Source organism: Saccostrea cucullata, unplaced genomic scaffold, assembly GCF_032062105.1.
Source record: "Saccostrea cucullata isolate Sc308-1 unplaced genomic scaffold, CSIRO_AGI_Scuc_v1 ctg833, whole genome shotgun sequence".
Taxonomy (NCBI): domain Eukaryota; kingdom Metazoa; phylum Mollusca; class Bivalvia; order Ostreida; family Ostreidae; genus Saccostrea; species Saccostrea cuccullata.
This window is the reverse complement of record NW_026921170.1, coordinates 29,037-47,019: the sequence shown is the minus strand read 5'-3', so window position 1 is coordinate 47,019 and position 17,983 is coordinate 29,037. Positions and strand designations below refer to the sequence as shown.

At 34.3% G+C, this 17,983-nt stretch overlaps 1 long non-coding RNA gene across 1 annotated transcript; it reads left to right on the top strand.

Moving 5' to 3' along the window:
- The first annotated feature begins 391 nt into the window (after positions 1 to 391).
- Positions 392 to 1,841, top strand: LOC134259336 (uncharacterized). Its single transcript, XR_009990332.1, has 3 exons — positions 392 to 524; positions 995 to 1,133; positions 1,770 to 1,841. It is a non-coding gene; the product is annotated as an uncharacterized LOC134259336 (long non-coding RNA).
- Positions 1,842 to 17,983: the final 16,142 nt, after the last annotated feature.

The window sequence follows — 17,983 nt, the reverse complement described above, 5'->3', positions numbered from 1 at the left end:
ACCACATTCTTCCTCTGAGTTACATTTTCACTTACGGTATACGTCATTTGGGTGGCAGCTTGGAATAGGGTTTTCCCAATGGCACTAAACGTGGCATTATTGTACCGAGCATCTCCTTCCGCTCTAATGGGGGTATCCGGAAGTCCACATTTTTCATTAAGTTCTTGAATATTTTGCCGAATTTTCTTCATACTGTTTTTATTTACATCGGTTATACATTTTCCCCACTTTGTTGCAGGTCTGTTGCATGTTGGCGGCTGACGCTAGTTCAATATTTGCACCAAGAAGCATACCACGCATACCCTCTGTTGTAAGACTGGTACCCAGGTGACCGACGGCCATGGCCACATTCAGCTGTGCAGCTTTTCGTCCCCTTCCAGATTTTCTCACCTCTTCGTAAAGCTTTTCTCGGTGACTTGTATAGTGGCACTTCTTACATCAAATGGAAAGGATCCATGCCAGGCCTCGTTTTTCCTCCCCATGCTGATTCCAGTCCAGTGGACCATCACAGTCAGGAAACTTCTGTAAGTGTTCTTTGAATGCATTGTTCCACAATTTAGCAGTCTTTTCTTGGTGCAGTACCTTGTATAAGTTTGAAGTTGGGTCATCTGACACAGATTCCATGTAGTTGTCCGCTGGCTGGACCTCACTTGGCCTGGGTCGTAAAAACTTCATCTCGCTGCTTCGGCTCTTGGCATCTATAACTGTAAACACCCCATTTTTCTGTGGCCGTACAATGTCCTGAAACTCTTCTTTACTTAGTCTTCTTATGGGAACTAGAGATTGGACTGGGCTGGTGGTCCCTATTTTCTTCTTGCCTTTGTTGTGAGGAATACTTCCTTTTTTGTATTGATGTTGATGCAACCATTTTGGCCCTTTCTTTGGCATGGTAATTATTTAACTGTATACTTGTAGACTTTTTCTAAGAATATGCTATTGTATGTGGTGCACATTTTTAAGTATTGTAAACTTTTCTGTTGTTTATTTATTTTAGAGCTGCCTGGTCTTCTAAGAGAAACTCCATTCTTTGATGACTGATGGAAAAGCCTCATCACCCCCCCCCCCACTGCTTAAGAACCCCTTATCTTAATCACCAGCCAATAATCAGTGATCACTGTTACCAAAGCTCCAAGGTACATTATTGAAGTATCTTTTGAAACCATTTTTTCCAGTCTCTGACTTTGTTTTAGAATTAAAATTTTCACTTTTTTGCTAATTAATTCCTTAAAAATCAGTTAACTTCCTGTTTCTTAGCTAATTAGAGCTCATTAATTAGAGTTGAAATTATTTTTTAGCATATAGCCAAAAACTGCTTTATTTCAGCTTTCAATTCATTCAATTTTTTTCTCAATAATTTACTCATTAAATTTTTTCAAGTTTTGAAATTAATATGCTTAAGATGAATTTGTACAGAAATTTAGCCTAAAATTCAATAATCTGTTAGGAAGAGTTATCTCCTATTTTTCATCCCTTAAGGACAAAGATAAATTTTGAGCACTAGTATATGAAAGATAAATAACTCGGAGACATTTTGTGCAAATTTCATTTAAGTTAATTAACTTTTGATTGTCTTAAAGGTCTTACGCAAGGAAATAGCCAATCAAAATGAACTTAGTCAATTGAAGTTCCATATATATAGAATTTTTTTTTCTTTTTTCATTTTTGGCAATTTGTTTTAGTCCTACATTATTAAAATTGGACACATGTACTAGGAATATCATTTCTTTAGCAGAATTATCCCACTGAATTAAAAGGAACTCTTTTTTCAGGTGCGGATGATGCAACTTCCTGGATGGTGTGTAGGCTGTTTGTCAACATGTGAATCCCACGTGCATTTCGGGGTAGGTATGTTTACTGTCGATTTTCTTTCTGAAAAGCTGCATAAGGCATATTTTTTCTGATCTCAAATTTTTGTTTAAGCATTAATCTTTATTTTCTCTTTTATGACTTTTCTGCTGAGAGTCTAATAAATTAAATAATTTAATCCAAGCTTTATAGTAATATAAAGTGAAATTATTTCCTTGCGTGAGACCAAAATTGTCTATGCACTTCATGTACCCAATCTTGGTATTTTGCAAAACTTCAGCATGCATATACACTTCCTTAGAATTATCCACATAAAATTGATTGCTCTTGAAAAAAGATTTTTTTTTTCTTTGAATATATTTTGAGACATTTCTTTTTAACTGTCATCACTCATTTTATTCGAAGTACTTCGAAGGTCATATTGTATCTAAAATTCCTGGTGATGCTTCTATACTTATATGGCTGTCAAGCTGTGACTTTCCAAAGAACACCGTTTTCCGTTCATATTCTTGCTGTCAACATTGATCACCAGTTTCGGCCAACTATTCCCTCTGGGTAGTGATTTGAACTTAAATCTACACAATTTTATGATATTGATGTAAGTGCTGCTATTCCACAAGTTGACATGAGATGAATTTGGATAGGATTCAGGATTGAGGATTCACGATAGAAACATAGAGTAGTGATCGAATCCAATCTTGTCACAGCCTGTATCCTACACGTAGTTACATCGTCAGTTAGTGAACTACTATTGAGTCATACAAGGTATGGAATGGAAATCCGTATTGGGCGAGGCAAAGCATAATCCTAATACGGATTTCCATTTCACACCCTGTATGACTCTGTCTTAGGTCACTTACTGGCTGTGTAACTATTTTTTCCCCGCTGAAGACCTTTTTGAATATATAAAAAATCTAACTTCCAATTTTCCGAATATCAAGTTTTAATCCAATAACGATCAACATACGATATAATAACAAGAAGTTCAACTACCGACGCAGACCGTTTCTTTTTTTTTTCATTTTTCATTTTGTTTTATTTACAATAACAACGCTTCGTACGGAATTGCATGCCCAATTCTCATTATTCCTTGACAGCGACGTATTACGGAAAAAATCAGGACATCATGTGATACGCTCTTATCCAATCAGTAATTTACATTTTTTTTTCTGATGCGGAGAAACAATTATTGCATGCTTCTGCAAAGGAATTTCCAAGATGTACGTTTAACTTAAAAGACGTCCGTTGTTAGAATTTGACTGAGTCAACCAGTTTCTGACACAAGTTATCCACAAATTGACATTTTCGCATTGTGACGTCACATTCATGGGGCGAAACATTTCATTACATATGCATTTTATTAGAAGATTTGAATGATTCTGTGTTCCTCATTTCACTCTGATCTGAATTGTGATTTTATAAGCATAGATATACTTCACAAACTTTTTGATAACCCTTTGTATTCAAGTGAAAGTGGGGTGGGTGGGTTACCCTTTTTATCGAGGCCCGGGTAAAAGAAAACAAACAGATAAACTGTTATGGTAATAGCTAAACACACTCTCACTGTTGGCCTATTTTATTGAACGATATTTATGATACTGTTCATTACTTACTAATAAATTTTCAGAAGATTCAGTGTGTTCGAATTTGGTTCCTTGACTTGTTATGGAGAAGAAAGGCAAATTTAAGATTTAAATAAATAGATGAAATTCATAATTAAATCCATTTTACGGTATAACCAGAGGAGAACGCAGTCGTAACTTAAAAAACACACATGTAACGTTGATCCATCAAGTCAAATATCAAGTTGTGAGACATCTAGACTGTGATGTCACGCAAGAATTTACGAAAACAGCCGAGCATTTAGTTTAAACTATAGACCTAGCACTATTTTTGTCGAAAAACATTGCATAGTTATTATTATTTTTTTTTTTTTGGGGGGGGGGGGGCGTCTTTTCGATTTTTCTACAAACTGAAAGCCTTTTATGCTTTACATATTTTTTTTTTTTATTTATTTGCGCAAAGAGTATTGTGTACCAAAAGGAATCCCGGGAAGGTTTCACGTGCATGACCTATGTACGCATTTAATTCCAAATGTCCTCTGTTCTTACACGTTAGTCTATTAAGCTCGCTCGCTGAACTCGCTATTATCCAACTTTTATTTTATCACTGAATAGAGGCACAACTTGTTTAAAAACTTGGATGTTATAATCTGTGCGCCACAAGGCGATGCAACACATAACATGAAGTCTTACACTCTGTTTATTTACACAGATATCTATGTTTTGATATGAAAAGCGTACTAAAGGGTTATGAAAATTTGTTATAAACGGTGATTATTTTTCTTCACTGTAATCTTTTCACCGGACAACACTTGTCTACAGAATCATATCAGGTTTTATATTTATAACTAATATTAAACAAGCTAATTCAGTGAATTTGTGTCCTCCGCTTAGGGAAAAAGTAAACAATGCAGAGTTCGGGGGTAGGGGGAGTCGGATCCCCCTGACTGAATTTGTAGACTTATTAAATGAGTTGCGTCAAGCGAAAAGGGACCTTCGTGACATAAACGTAATTACGTAACAATAGCGCTTCAAAGACGTGACGTCGCGCCGGTGCGTTTGTCGATAAAAAAGTTGCATACGATAAAGCAAAACAAAAAATTATTTGCGTAATGCATATGTTAAAAAATAGACACGCCTGTAACTGTCCGAAAAAAATATTGTACAATGTCGTCAATTTATAGATTTACTGGTTATTTTTCCCAAATTGTGTATCACTTAATTCAATTTTTGATAGTTCATGAATGGACTTATTCATTAGAAGTGAAAAATGTTCATGAACAAATCCATGTACGTGTTTACCTCAGTAAGCTCTGAAGAAAATCGCGTCATTGGCATTTCCGGCTGATCTCCACACTCTACAGATAAGTGGTCTCCTGCATTTATTACCGGTTTTTCTTTGTGTGTGTGTGTGTGTGTGTGTGTGTGTGTGTGTTTTTTTTTTGGGGGGGGGGGGGGTGTTACATATTACACATTCCAGGTTGTTTCTCCGTTGGCCAGAAAGGCCCGAGAATTGGTGACTCAATGTCTAAAGATTGTTTTCAAAGATTATGTAATCGATTCAAGTTTAATGATACTAACATAGTTGCAATATAGCATTTTGTCAATACATAGTTAGAAAAAAAAAACGTGAATGCAGCAGCTAGGAAACTGTCTGTAGCAATGTCATAAAGAATGAAGCGGCAAAGCACTACGGACTTCTGTATCTTCTCATCAACACCGTCACCTTTGCCGCTACACTCTGAGGTCTGAAAACTGACGTAACAAAATGTGAAGATAATCAACTGTGGTCATTTTCAAAACTAATTTGACGTCTTGTATTCATTGAAATAATTTAAGAACTAAACACTGTGACTCTAGGTTAACTTGATGTTAACTTCAAGTCGAAAATTAAGAGAGATGATTTAAAGTCAAACTAATGTACGTTTTATTTTCTGATTTGAAGTTTTCTAATTCTATTTCAGGAAAATACAGTAGTTTCAGACATTTTGAGCTTATATCTTGCATAATATTGTTTAATTAAATGGTTTGATTACCCCCTCCACCCCCAACACAAACACATTTTTTTTTAGGTGTGCTTATGCTCGTTTTATATTACCGGGGTACTATGGAATGGGAAGATTTTCTTTTTCGTTATTCTCTCACTTGATTATTTTTTTTAATTTATTTATTTTTTTGTTTCGATTGTGCTTTTTCACTTTCGTTTTTACGTATTAATTTACTATTAATTTCTTTTTTTTTATTTTGACCATAGCCACTTTGAAAATATAATGGTACATGCACCCCCCCCCCCTTCTTAAAAAACTTTGCTCCTATATTTGACCAATTTATTACGTGCCGGATCATTGCTTTGTAATCCACATCATCAGTTAAGTGGTAATGAATTATTTTGTTTTTCAAACAGAATCTTAATGTTTCCTTTTCTTTCTCATACACTGTAGATGTATTTGCAGAGGATCATTATAATTTCATACTTGGAAGCTGTGCAACCCCTTTGTTAAAGTCGCTATATAGCCCTATCTCAATTTACACTGCGATTGTGAAATCAATGATAATTTACAATTGTGCATGTGACCTCTTAATGATATTGTCTTATAAATACTTTTTTTATCTCTGTAAAATAACGTACTTTTATAAAGCCTTTTCCCACAAATGAAGATGCTTTCTATATGTGTCTGTTTACTGCGTATGATTTTAAAAATATATTTTTTTTAAATCAGGTATGAAAGAAATTTTGAAATTTTTATTTTAACAACCTGATTATAAGAATAAAAAAGTTGGATTTGAAAAAAAATTAACTATGTTTTGTAAATTGTATCCTATAATCATCCTTAATTCGTGCACGTGACTTTTTTTTCTTTCTTTAATTCTGGGGGGGGGGGGGGGGGGGGGTCACTCGGAGCTCCTCGGGTGGCTTGTACCTGTTCCTGTTGGAATGGAGTGATGCGGAATTAGCCGAGGATTGTTGATTGTACACATTATGCTTAACATTTAAAGAAATTTCTTCCGATAACAGTCTGTATACGTATATTATATTGTTTGGATTTTCAGGGGATGAGGTCCATGCATTTTACACCATCTAAACATATATTGTTCTCATTGATACAGCTGAATATGAATTAAACTGATTATTTACATGTACAAGTATCATGTATGTAACTGTGTGTCAGCTGGTTAGATTGCACAGCTAGAATGTCATCCGGTACCAGTGATTTGGTCAATAAAATATTGCATGAAACAACGTACTTACACGTGATTGGGTGGCAAAGAAGAAAAGCTTATACATATGTTGATTATATATTTACGATTTTAGTATACTCCAGTGGCGTATATTCCATATAGGCTAAAAGGCTGTAGCCTACACATCATTTTCCCAAGGTGTACAAAAAATAAATATATATATAAATATTTAAAGTTGAATAAAATATGTCAAAATTAATTTTAAAATAGACCATAGGCTTTTAATCTTATTTCAATTAAAAGGTATTCTCAGCAAACTGAATTTTACTTAATCCGACCATTACGGGTTCTAAATTTAATGACCGAACGTTTGATTCCGATATTTCGGTAAAGTTTATCAAGGTGAAATTTCAAAGTTACTACTATAAAGTCAATAACAGAATATTTTAAAAAATCAGTTGAGGACAACAAACAACAGAATGAAAGGAAAGGTAATTATGTCTTTTGATAATATAAAATGTTTTGCATAATTAAACTGCTTGTTTCGATAAGTAATTTATCATGAAATCTTTTATGTACAAACCCTTTATAAAGTGCTTGACCGATATAAATATATGCAGAATCAAAAGTTAATGACCAGACTGCAGCCATTAAGCAATCACCACCTCCATATCCTGATCCTTTTTCGGATGGAAGCCCACGCATTGAACAGTGGTCAAATGATCAGAAGCATAAATTCCTTGAAGAACAATGGGATGCAAACTCAATAAAAAACTTCAACTTTCCATTCAGGTAGTTACAGAAATTCAAATAATATTAATATTAATGTATGCACGTTTACATAAAATGAATTCTTCCAATCGTTCAGGGATTTCATGCAGACCTCACACCCTCATCCTATTTGATTGTTTTTTTTTTTTTTTTTTTTTTTTTTTTTTCTCTTTTTTTTTATTAAACACCCCCTTTCCCCCCTTTTTTGGGGGGGGGGGGGGGGGGGGGGGAATTAGAATTGCGTCTAAAAGAAAAATAAAAAAAACAAACAAAAGAAAAAAAACTCCACTACGTCTTTAAACAAAATGCAAACCTTTTATATTTAAAAAAAAACAACATCAAAACAAATCATTTTTGAAAGCTAATAGATAAATTTATTTTTTTTTAAAAGAATTTCTGGTAGTCAACAACGACGCTTTAATGGTAACCTGCTACTAAAGCACAGATGGTTAAGGTACTCGTATTCTAAGGATGCCGTTTATTGCGCACCTTGGGTGTTGTTTGGTGAAAAAATGCAAAAGAGAGGTCTTTCTCAGTGGAGCAAACTGGGGACTGGAAGAACCTAAGCTCCCTAATTGCAAGGCACGTTAAAAATGGTTCTCCACACTACGGAAATGTAGAGGCTGCAAGTAATTTCATGTCTATTATTTCAAATAAAGAAAAAAAACATTTGTCAGAAAATTAGCTAGGCTCATGATGAACAAATTCAAATCAATAGAAAAAATTTGCGTATTCTCTTTGAGACCATAGCATTGTGTGCCAAAAAGAACATACCACTAAGGGGTCATGTTGAATCAGATAGTAATTTTTCGGCCATGTTGGAATACAGAGCCCAAAGTGATCCAGATCTTGCTGCTCATTTAACTAATGGTCCCTCCAAAGGAAAGTACCTTTCTCCTATCATACAAAATGAAATGATAAACATATTGGAGGACCAGATTACGAATTCCATTGTCTCTCAATGTAACAAAGCAGGTGCGTTTGCTTTGCTAGCTGACAAGTGCACAGACAAAAGCACTATAGAACAGATATCTCTTTGTGTTCGTTTTTTTGACAATTTGTTCATGATTAAGGAAGAATCCTGGCCTTTGTCAGTACAAAATCTACAACAGGAGAAGTTTTAGCGGAAACTTTTATTCAAAAGTTGAATGAAGTTGGAATTGATTTAAACAATATAGTTGGTCAAGGTTATGATGGGGCGTCCAACATGAAAGGACATCGTCAGGGTGTCCAAAAGATAATCCGGGATTTGTATCCTAACGCAACTTATGTCCATTGTCATGCACACTGTTTGAACTTATCGATTGTACATGCGTCCTCTGAGCAAACAATCAGAAACATGATGACCACAGTGCAGGACATTGCATTTTCTTTTTCGTACTCGGCAAAGAAAATGGGCAAATTCCAGGAAAGCCTGAATGTAACCCAACATGAACTAGGTAAACGGAAAAAGCCTTTTTTTACATTCCTGAGTGCCTTTGATGTCATCGTGGATGCTCTGGAGGACCTTGAAGAAGATGGGGATGATAAAGCCAGGGGTAGACTGCAAAGCATACCGAATTTCGACTTTATTATCAGTCTGGTTATTGGATAACATGTCCTTCAGAACACAGTGGCCCTTTCCACCTTACTTCAAGTAAAGATGATGGACCTTGTAGGAGCAGTGCGTGAAACAGCAGTTGTTAAAACACTTCTCTCAGATGAACGTAATGATGATGCAGTATGGGATGCATTATATGACAGAGCTTGTGAAATTGCTAATAAACACAACATTCCTATTGAGAAACCTAGAATAGTTGGGAGGCAAAGAAATAAACTGAATATTCCGGCCTGTTCTGTATCAGAGTATTACAAGAGATCTGTTTACTTCACATTTGTAGATCATCTGATGGTAGAGCTCGAAGATCGTCTTGTAGTCCCAAAAGGTCAGTTACTGATTCCTTCTCACTTACAAGAATTAACAATCGAAAGGCATGGAGACATTTTCAATGAATACGAAACGTTATTGCCAGAACCACAGCAATTCTACACAGAAATTCGTTGCTGGCAAACAAAATGGGGGATGGAATCAGATTCTACCAAACCAAACGACTTGCCCTCTACGTTAGAGGTCACTAACCGTGAGTTGTACCCGAACATATATCAGGTATGTCTTGTTCTGATAACCATGCCAGTCACGACCGCATCTGCAGAGAGATCCTTTTCGGCAATGAAAAGGGTAAATAATTATCTTCGTGCCACAATGAGCCAAGAACTACTCAGTAATCTTGCTGTTAATCATGTTCACAAAGACTTTGTGTTCGATTTTGATAATGCTATAGAAGAGTTTATCTCTCGAAAACAAAGACGCCTAATGCTAGAATACAAATTGGTTACTGTAAAAATTATCATTCTGGTAAGGATGAAAGTGTTATATCAATTATTATTTGAATTCGAAATAATTTTCAAGAGGGATGCATTTAAAATGTATTATTTTTCTTAGGAATGATTTTTCAGGGAAAAAGTTTCCGTATTTTCTGGGTACTAAACGTTTCCATATTTGCTATAGGTACTAAAAAAGGTTCAACCAACTGTACGTTGTTAAAATTTGTCAATTTCGGTGTAACTATTCTCTTATCTTAAAGTATGTTAAAATCACAATTTCGACAAATAGTTGAGTTGCCTTTAAGTTTGCAAAATAAAAAAAAATTAAAATTTTTCCATGAATGCTACAATAATTTACACACTTATATAGTTTTAAAATATGCCCATTTTAAAAACATTTTTACCATAAAATCGTGTGATTTCGTGTCTAATTTTGAAAATTTTCTTGGGGGTGGCCCCCGACCCCCCCCCCCCCCAACGGGAGGGGGTCGTACCTACACATGAACAAGATGGAATATACGCCGCTGTACTCTGAAAGTATGAATTTAACTTCTGACTTTTAATGTTGTCCAACTGATTGTTTTGCATCAAGTCTAGATACATACCCCTGGTACATAACTTGGGTGTTTTTTATTGGTATTTTTTAGTGCTGAGTATAATTCAATTCCTTAATATTTTTAACACGAGAATAAAATACAATATATTTTCTTTACAAAATTGCACGACATATTACGATATTTATCTTTAGCAAAATTTAAGCAATCACAAGCACCGAAGTAACATGTCTTTGTTCCAAGCACAATGTACCCGGCTCATTTTTTAAAAAGCCCCCCCCCCCTTCCCCAATGTACAAAAACTTTATTTCTTTTTTTTTTATTCTTTAACTGATATATAGTTAAGTCATAATTATTGATACAATGTTTGTACCGGAATATTCTATTTAATAGTTACTTTAGTATGTAATGTTTGTACCGGAATATTTATTTAATTTTAGTATTTAATGTTTCTACTGGTATATTTTATTTAATTTCAGTATCTAATGTTTGTACTGTATATTTTATTTAATTGTAGTATCTAATGTTTGCACTGGTATATGTTATTTAATTTTAGTATTACGAATGCCTTGAGAGATAACTGCAGAGTAGGAACTTGTCTGGTTTTGTATGGTCAGATGTCTATCCCCTTGTAGAGGATCCTTTCAAATATCAATTTTTCCGAGATTAAAGCATGCTTATGTTCAAGTTGTAGAAAAAAAGATGAGATGGTGACGTTGAATATATTCTTTGAAAATTTACAACTTATATACTTTATTATTTCAATATGGGCCTAAATATAGATAAAATTAAGGGTGTTTCTCAACTGCCTTATCGCTATTTTACAATTTATAAAATCACATAAATGATAAAATTTGGGGAAATAGATATTGAAAAAACTTAATACATGCAGAAAAAATAATTTATAACCAATACAAAAGGATTATTTTGTAATTGTAACGTTACAAATATTAATAACGTTATCTGACGTTATTCAACGTTTCATCGCGTTATCTTGTTAAAATTTCATTACTTTCATCTTGAGTTTTAATTAGAATTTAGAAAGTATATAATAAAAAAATTGGTATCAAAGTATTCAGAAAAACTAGCTCTTTCAGAATCGGTAAAAAAACTACTTTCGAATTTTTTGTCACGAAGGTCCCTTTTCGCTTGACGCAACTCAGTATACATGTATACTGAAGGAAATAAAATATGGCAATATGGATATAAAGATTTGATTGCTTATTCTTTATTATGTGTATAGAAAATTCTTTTTATATGGAATACTTAACACACTATAATGATGATCTTATGAGTTTGTACAAGCCTCACCTCATAATTTTTTCATTTCACATGCTGAATACTATTATTTAATTAAAAAAAGTTTTCGGGGAAAAAAAGATAATGAATCGTCTGGGAATCGATCCCGGGACCTCTCGCATGTGAAGCGAGAGACATACCACTAGACCACGGGGCCGCTCTACAAAAAGGCAAATTGTATGCAGTCATGAAGTCACATACATGTATATATTCATGTTCGGTATTGTCTAAATTTTACACAGTCCACGGTGTTTGTTTTATTAAGCCTTAATTAAACAGTTCTAATAGATGTAATAAGAAAATAACGTCCGCCGAGAACCTGTTTTATACGCAATAACTCTCCTCATGCCCATGTGCTAAAAATAGCGACATGTAATACTATAAATACTGATAAACGGGGTGGGGCACTTTGAGAGGGGTGAGAGAGGTCCTAGGGAGTTTTGATATAGAATTACATTGCATAAGCTCAAAATCTTCTTGAAATATCGTCCGGAAATGATAGTGTTACACACAGACAGAATGTATAAATTTAAGACCTTGAACTTTGACCTTTTGACCTCAAAATCAATAGGGGTCTTCATTAGGCCACAGGGAGTTGTTATTTAAAATTTCATTGCAATAGCTCAAATGGTTCTCGAGATATTGTTTGGAAACGAAAGTGTTACATTTGTACAACAGACAGAATTTGCTTATTTATGACCTTGACCTTTAATCTTTTGACATCAAAATCAATGGGGGTCTTCTTTTGTCCATAGGGAGTTGCTATGCTAAATTTCATTGCAAAAGCTCAAAGGGTTCTTGAGATATCGTGTGGAAACGAAAGCGTTACAGACAGACAAAAAGACGGACGGACGGACGGAGAAACCTAAATTTATATCCCCCACTTTTCAAGCGGGGGACAAAAAGAGAGAAAAATTACTTTGTGACTTTTTTGCAACTTTTCTAGAAATTTTTTTTCTAATTAGCCCTAATACCAGAGTAAAAAGATAAAAAATATATGATTGATATGCAGACACTTTATAGCTTAGTATATAGAGATCTTGATCTTAACCATAACATTTTCCTTATGTATTTCCTTGATTAAATACTTGTACTCTATGAATCTTTTTTACCTGGATGCCAAACGACAAACTTATGTAATCTAATTATGTTCCCCAAACGAAGTTGGGGAACATATTGTTTTTACTCTGTTTCTTATTATTATTATTATTTTTCATCTTCTTCTTCTTCTTCTTCTTCCTTGAACTTTTTTGTCCGGGAATGATCTTGTAAACTGTTCGTCCGATGTAGGTAAAACCTTTTTAGGGTTAGTAGACATGTTATGTAGATTTGCGGAATCAAGGTCATTTTGCGCGCACGTGCTTGCAAGAGCGTGCACGTGCAACACGTGAAATGACCAATATAATAGATATAGCCACAACTGTTCTATTTTTAGATGAAATGCTTTGAAACTCATAATGTGAGGATATATTAGTAGTATAGACATGACGACATGGTGAAAATAGCAAGATCTCACGCGCATGCACATGCACTTCGCTCTGATTGGCTGCAACTAAAGTCTCAATATCTTTCTTGTTTTTTGACGAAATCCTTTGAAATTTTGAAGATAGCCATGCATTAGGATATCCTACAACATGAAATAAAGCAATTATCATGAAAACACGTGCATGCACGTGCGCTGCAATCTGATTGGCTGAAACTTTAAACAGCTATAACTCCCTTGGTTTTCAACCAAACAGGATGGGATTTGGAACATAGATAGATATAATGGACTTCTACAAGAAGGTATGGTCACCATGCACATGCATACACGTGCGTGTACATGGGCTGCAATCTGATTGGCTGAAACTTTAAACAGCTATAACTCCCTTAGTTTTCACCCAAACTGGGTGGAATTTAGAACATAGATAGATGTAATGGACTTCTACAAGAAGGTATGGTCATCATGCTCATGTATGCACGTGCGTGCACGTGAAATGAGTAAAATCAAACATACACTTGAATGAGTGTATTTTTTAATAATTTTGGATTAAATACTTTAATATTCAGTATATTAAAAATATAGATTGTGTAGAAAAGATGATATGGTTATGACGCACATGCATTCACATGTGCACGCGTGCAATGCTAAAGTTTAAATGATTTTTGTACACTTCTTTGTAAATGTTGTTAAAATCTCAGATGCATAGAGTTTGTCTTATTTAATGAAGCTTACAGGGAATATGGCACCAAAAGGGAGTTGGGGAGCGTTTGGGGAACATCTGTAACGGTCCCCGTTACAATTAGCACTAGTTAATATTTAGGTATTCAGCTAAATTAGATACGAAACCTGCTTGTCTTATTTTTTTTAGGTTTTGGATTTAAAGGAACTTGATCTGTGAATTGAAAAAAAAAATAAGGATACAATCATGGGTATACTCCTTCCCTTAGCAGCTTGTCACCTTGTTTCTGTGATAAAATAGTATGCCTTATTTAAGTTTTTTTTTTTTTTTTTTGTTAATGGGACATAGTCAAGGAATGGTCCCGACTAACATAAAAGTATTATACTATGACATAACCATCGAAAAACGTTTATAAACAGGCAAAAGAACCCCTAAAGGTACAGGGGGTTTCAGAAAACATGCAACCATTTACTTTCCTCACTCTATTGATATGCTCACAGGAACATATGGAAATTTTGTATAAAATTATGCTAAAAAGGCTTAAGTTTTGATCAAAATTAAAAATTTAGAAAATAATGACCATTTTAATTAATTATGACGTCATATTTGACATCATTAAAAACAGATGACTTCATCCTTAATTTGGAATTTAATGAAAAAACATCAGGAATTTTGATTCTGCTTTATCAGAGCATGTCACTAGTACCTGTGGTTATGGCAGTGTGTGAAAATAAGATTTTAAAATTGCAAATGACTTACAATTAGCAATATAAAGTGGAAGTTGTTTAAATCTGTTAAATTTTGTATCTAATGAAAGAGTCAATGCTTTGATCAGGAAAAAAAAAGAGGAAAAAAGACAAAACACAAGGAAACATTTAGAATGTTACTAAAGAGGCATTGTTCTAGAGACTCCCTTTGTAAAATAACTGAGTTTGTGAACAAATTGAGCAATTCAAGTGTACATCAGATGCTGAAATATGTTTTGAATCTTAAACCTTGGACTTAATTGTTAGAACAAATCTTTGGTGGACCATTCAACTCTTTCAAATCCATTAAATTAGGCTTCCACACTCACCTGAATTAACACCCCTTGATTTTTAACTGTGGGATTATTAATTGGTCAAAGCATTTCACCCTCCCCCTCCAAAAAAAAAAAAAGAAAATAAAAGTAAACTCAAAATAGTTTTTAAAATGAGACCTGGTTCATTCTGAAGAGACTCATTGCAATAGTAATGAGAACTTTCTTACATCAAAAGATTTCTTTCAACGAAAATGACGTCATTTACAGGTTAATTCTTAACTTAGTGAAATTTAACAAGTTTCCTTTTTCTTCCGTAATTGATTATTGATTTGTTATATTTACTTTATTTTCGTAAGAATAAATCTTGAAGTTGTGACTTTTAATAAGATGTGTTGGTGCATGATAGTGGTTAAAATATCAGTCAAATAAAATCAATCAAAATGGTTGCATGTTTTCTTAAACACCATGTATTCCCAAAGAAAAAAGCACAGACGATAAAAAAATCTATAAAGGACCCAAAAAGCAAAGGGACGCATGCCAATGTACATACACAACAACAGGACACTTAAATAATGAGTTTTGGTAAATTCGAAATATTAGTACATTAAAGTAAAATATTGGGGATATAACCATAAGGAATTCAGCGAAGGTCTCATGCAGAAATATGCTTGACGTATGTACACATTCAATTCCAAATGTCCTCTCTTCTCACACGTTAGTCTATTGAGCTCGCTCGCTGAACTTTTATTTTATCACTGAATAGAGGGACAACTTGTTTAAACACTTGGATGTTATAATCTGTGCGCCAAAAGGAGATACAACACATAAAATAAAATCTTACACTCTGTTTTTTTACGCAGATATATATATATATATATATATATATATATATATATATATATATATATATAATGAAAATTGTAATAAAGTGTAATAGAAATTTTAAAATGCAGTGATTTTTCACTCTAGTATCTTTCAATTGGGCTTTCACCGGAAAAACTAGTACGTCTACAGAATTATATTAGGTTTTATATTAGTTACAAATATTAAAAAAAGAGGGAAAATTACCTTTTGGCGTTTTTCGAACTTTTCTAGATCTTCCTCTTATCAGCCATAACACCAGAGTAAGAAGAAGAACGTTGGTGGATATCATAAGAATAGCGGTTATTTGCCATGCACTTGATACAGGGCATGATAAGTCTTCCTGAATGCAACTTTTTGAAAAGAAACAAAATAAGTCATAAGTGCAAATATCTATTCAGAATTTATATAAAAATCAGTTGTACAAGTTGAGTTTAATAAAGATACATTTGAGTCTCAAGGATGTAAATATTTCTACGGTTGTAATCTGCTGAAACATACTTATAACACTAATGCATATACTGTGGTTTCATCAATTTTCGTTGGCATCAATTTTCGTGGATTTTGTAAAACAGACGTTTTCGAGGATACGTAATTTCGTGGACAAAAGCATTGCCAATACAAATGAATGTCATATTTCGTATTTCAATGAACATTTGAATTCGTGGATCTGCTCAACAACGAAATCCACGAAAATTGGTGCTCAACGAATATTGATTAAACCACAGTATATGGATAAATCTTTGTTTAGCACAACTTGGGTACAAACTATTTGTGAGAAGTACAAAAAACAGATACATCTGAAGTAATTTTCCGCAATATTTCAATGTCTATTTGTTTTCTGGGTGATGACTATTTGAAAGTTAGATGATTTGACATGTGGATCATTCTGCCGACATGTAAATGTCGCCAAAAATAGGTCGATTGGTAGATCAAAGGAAACAAAGCATAGAGTACACTTTAGTGTTCTTTGAGAAGCCTCAATCTACCTGCAAAGTTATTCTAGAAGCAAGGTCTTTCTTGATGTTTTATGCATATGAATTTTTACATTAGCATCCAGTTAAACATCACTTTTATATCATCTGTGTGGGCCTTAAAATTCATGCAAAAGAGGCAACACATGTATTTCTGTTGAAATGAACAATACAAATGACAATAACGGCAGTGGGGTTTTTTTTCCATCCAAAGTGCATTTTTATGTTGCAACACCTCTCTTGATACAGAGCACATTGTTTGTGTAATATATACAGCTTCGTGAACAAATAATCAAGCTATTCAATCTCAAAATTGTGACTGAATATTACTCTTACATGTATGCAAAGAGCTTCACATTGTGCAAAAAGCCCTGATTTCGCTATATAAAGACTATTAACATTGGATGCATAGTATTTGGAATATTTTAACCAGGATTAGTCATAGGAGATCATTTATGCTAGAGCATAAGGTGACTTTTAAGCTCACCTGAGCCGAAGGCTCAAGTGAGCTTTTCTGATCACATTTTGTCCGGCGTCCTTCTGTCCGTCTGTCTGTCTGTCCGTCTGTCTAGCTGTCCGTCTGTCCGTCTGTCTGTAAACTTTTCACATTTTCGACTTCTTCTCAGGAACCGCTGGGCCAATTTCAACCAAACTTGCCACATAGTATCCTTGGGTAAAGGATATTCAAGTTTGTTCAAATGAATGGCCACGCCCTCATTCAAGGGGAGATAATTGGGAATTAATGAAAATTTGGTGGCATGTTTTAAAAATCTTCTTCTCAAGAACCACTGTGCCAGGAAAGATGAAACTTATGGGGAAACATCCTCAGGTAGTGTAGATTCAAGTTTGTTCAAATCATGACCCCCGGGGGTTTGGCAGGACCAAAATGACCGACCAAAGTTTTACATAGAAATATACAGGAAATTTCTTTAAAAATCTTCTCCTCAAGAACAACAAAGCCATAATTGATCTTATTTATATGGTAGCATCATCAGGTAATGTAGATTCAAGTTTGTTCAAATCATGACCCCCCAGGGGTAGGGCGGGGCCAAAATGGCTGACCAAAGTTTTACATAGAAATGTATAGGAAATTCTTTAAAAATCTTTTCCTCAAGAATAGCAGAGCCATAATTGATCATAATATGGAAGCATCCACAGGTGGTGTAGATTCAAGTTTGTTCAAATCATGACCCCCCAGGGGTAGGGCGGGGCCAAAATGGCTGACCAAAGTTTTACATAGAAATATATTGGCAAATTCTTTAAAAATCTTTTCCTCAAGAATAACAAAGCCATAATTGATCATATTTGAATGGAAGCATCCTCAGGTAGTGTAGATTCAAGTTTGTTCAAATCATGACCCCCAGAGGTAGGGCGGGGCCAAAATGGCCGACCAAAATTTTACATAGAAATGTATAGGAAAATTCTTTAA